At 32.6% G+C, this 3,843-nt stretch overlaps 1 pseudogene; it reads right to left on the reverse strand.

Annotated features, from left to right (window-relative positions):
• Positions 1 to 2,626: 2,626 nt before the first annotated feature.
• Positions 2,627 to 3,320, reverse strand: LOC145630805 (glutaredoxin-C11 pseudogene; annotated as a pseudogene).
• Between the last annotated feature and the right edge of the window lie 523 nt (positions 3,321 to 3,843).

A 3,843-nucleotide genomic window follows, 5' to 3' on the forward strand; every position in this document is an offset into this window, starting at 1 on the left:
TTATGTTGGTTATGATCTCTTATTTTTCAATAAGGTACAATAATCCCAACTCATACGTGATGTATTTTTCAGGTTTGACCCAAGTACTATAAGAAGTAAGACTATTTACCAGGTCAATGTCTATCTTCTTAACCAAGCATAGCCTTAGGAGTTTATATTCCATAAATCATTGAGAAAAAAAACTCAAACACAAAAAAAGTCAATATGCTTTCTGAAGGTATAGAATCTGAACTGTTTTTGCCTGTCGATTTCACCACCGATCATACAGGAGACAAGTAGAATTCCCTTACAAAATGAGATTCAACTTTTCCTGTATAATAGCGGGCGAAATTAGCATACTGGCATCTACTTGTAAAACTAGCAATATTGGATAACTGTTAGTGCATTCCCACTTGTAGAATGTCAGTATTTCACTGGCTTATGTCTGCATCACTTTTCGTCTCTCAGATTTTTTTTTCTTGCTAGGATGGTTAAGCACTCAAACCCTTCCTTAACCGAGTAAAGATACAATACAGTCTGTTGGATTTGTGCATAGCAGATTACTGCGACTTTTCACCTTTGGTGCACCATGTCCTACAGCGATCCTGCTCAATCAAATCGACTTTTTGAACATTACATGCCTTTGTTACTCTGTGATCAGTACATTAATAAACTCATACAAGTAACAAAATTAAATATGATACATTACGCTGTTGAAGTTAATATATTAAGCCTTCACTAATTCTTACTTAACTTACATTACATATTTTATTGTTCCCAAATTCTAATTTGTAATGAAGAAGCTTCAGACATCTTTTAACAGAAAAAGGTCACTTTTGGAAATGATACCTGTCACAACTCACAATATAGCAATTGCTGAAGAATCTATGTGTTCTTATCCTATATTTAAAACTAGTATTATAACACATTTCTGGTCCTACGTTTAACAAAGTGGAACATATAGATTAATAAGAGCCATCCACTGTCTAGCGCGAAAACTTGAACTTATAATGCTCCAATCAAGAATCATATATGGCTAAATATTCTCTTTTCTGATCTGTAGTCACTTATGCTGTCGCGGCCTGATTGGAGATCGAAACAATAATATTACACGAAACAGTCGTCCAAGCACATGATCTGACCTAAAGGACTATAAGTTATCCCTGGATAAGTATCATCAAAGGATTCTAGATAAGCCATGAAATGCTTAATATAAAGAGTGCAAATATCTCTCTGAATTGCTTTTTTTTTTTTTTTTTTGAAACACTCTCTGAATTGCTTTTAAGAAAACATAATTAAGAAAACATATAGCCATATAGGACATGCATTTGATGCATAAATACAGTACAATATATTCTTTGTCTAGTGAATCAAGATACTCTGCCCACTTTCCCATGCGTTTACAAGTCACAACTTACATATTTGTCCGTAAATTAACTAATCATCTATAAGAAACATCGGAGATAAAAACATTCTAGAATAAGACACGTGTACGTTAAAGAAGAATTTGAATTTACCACTCGATCTAGTATAGGCCCCCTATTATTGAATAATAGTCACTTCATTTACCTTAGAATGTCATCATGTATATACGTGTCACACAAAATTCATCATATGAAAAAGTAGAAGTCATTTTTAGATGAAATTGCATAAAAAGTCATTCCGAGATATGTGTCAACATTTTCGTCTTATATTCCTTAAAAATTCGGATTTGGTATAAAAAACATAGAATTAGATACACAAATAATCCAAATGAATTACCCTGCCTGTCAACTTGGCCATGCATCATCAATTCATAACAGTGGAAATCAAGAAAAATTCGTTTTGTAAAAAAAATTAACCTTTTTTTTTGTTATCAAGAAAAAAATTAACCTTATATTGGCAATTGGCATCCATTTCTCTATGAAAGAAATTGTTACAAAATTGAACGTCAGAATTTCAGCCTATTTATCATTGAGTTATCTGAAACACCATTAAGTTTGACAAATTCTCAACCTCTAATACTGCAAGTCATCAATGAAGCTAATAAAATCTTGTTGGAGTTAAATTATGTTGTTTTTTTAATAAATCTTGTTGAGGTTAAATTATGCTTAACTGATTTATAAGCACTCTATATCAAAATACTCTTTTTCGTACCAATTAGAATTTAGGCTTTGGTTCGTATCAATAGATTTTTTTTACTAGTCAATAATGACTATCAATACTAGAGGCTAAGAAGTTCTCATTTATTTATTACATATTTTTATTTCATTTTAAGTACACACATGTATGATCCTCGACACTCTAACAAGCATGGGTATATATACTCTGGCCCTTCATTCTTGACCAAAAACATTGAAACTTTTAATTTAAAATAGCCTGAGTCTGACATTACCCTGTCACCCTGTGGCAGATTTTCATTCCCGTCTCTGTAACATAGACTGCAGGTAATTCAGTTGACTTCTTCCTAATGTTATACCACCTAATTATACATAATCCACCTGAAACAGAATCTTCTTAACCTACTCCCTCCGTCCTTAATTGTTTGCCCCTTTTTTTTATAGAGTCAAAGTTCATCAACTTTGACCGTGAATTCCCATTGATGTATAAGGAAAAATATAGTCGTGTACAAAATTATACGGAAAAAGAACAAAAGAACACACAAATATACGTGACAGAGAACATCTCTGAAGCCTTATTACTTCATAATTCTCTTTTTGTTACATTACATTGTTATTCACAAAATGCAGCTATGTATCAAGGCCTTACAAAAAACGAAAAGCCCTCGAAAAATGCTGCACTGCGCTCGCTAGCTCAGCTCTTTTCAAACTGGAGGCCATAAATTTCCTCCATTCAAACCAAGAAAAAGAAAAAAAAAAGAGAGAAAAAAGTACATATATACATCCTTGTTTTAGGATGTGTATATTGCTAAAACCAAATAGCTTTAGCAGCAATGAGCATGTCTTTAAGAGAACCAGTGAGATGGGCAGCAAGAACATCCTTAGCCGATCCCACGAACATGCCACCGATGAAGATTGCAGGGACTGTAGGCTTACACCCTAGTCTCTGCAATGCCATCTCAAGCTCTCGACCTCTAGGGTCACGGTCGATTTCGTATACTGCCGGGCTAGCTCCTAGCTCGTAGAAGAGGGACTTGATGCTGTGACTCATGCAGTCTGAGCTCTTTGTGAAAATTACAGCTGCCTTAGATTTTGCTAGCTCATTTACTCTATCCATTATATTTTCTTTGAAAATAAAGGAGTTGTGGTTTTTTGTTTTGTTAGAAGGGAAGTTGAGAGTTGAAAACTATTGGATGTATTTACTTGGTTAGTAGAAGATGTGTAGAATTGAATTGTGTTAGCCAATTTATAGGGATGGATAGACAGGATAGATTGATGGGTTGCATTTTTTTTATTGTAGAAAAAGATTTTTTTTTTTTTAAAAAAATAATAAATTTAAATAAAGGGGGGAACAAATGTGAATAATTATAGTAATATAATTCTTTCAAAAAAAAAAAAATTATAGTAATATAATTGGAAAAGATGTAAAGGAAGAAATTCTTGCAAGAGAATATATGGTCATATGGATATGGATAAGAATGGAGAAATTTACCTAAGGATGGCCCCTTTAGGCCTTTGAAGTAGTTCTAGATGATCATTGAAGAAGTAGCATCTTTCAAAATAGTTTATTGCGTCTACTCGGATTATATCAGTCACATGAACTATTTTGAGATGGCCTTCAAGGTAGTACTATATTATTTTGAGATGGCCCTCGAGGTTATACTATAATATTATTTTTCACTGTTTTTATAGTATTTGAAATATTAGTCTATATAAAAAATAAAAAAAATAAAAATATTCAATATATATATATATATATATATAT

Source organism: Chenopodium album, chromosome 5 (assembly GCF_948465745.1).
Source record: "Chenopodium album chromosome 5, dcCheAlbu1.1, whole genome shotgun sequence".
In the NCBI taxonomy this organism is placed as follows: domain Eukaryota; kingdom Viridiplantae; phylum Streptophyta; class Magnoliopsida; order Caryophyllales; family Amaranthaceae; genus Chenopodium; species Chenopodium album.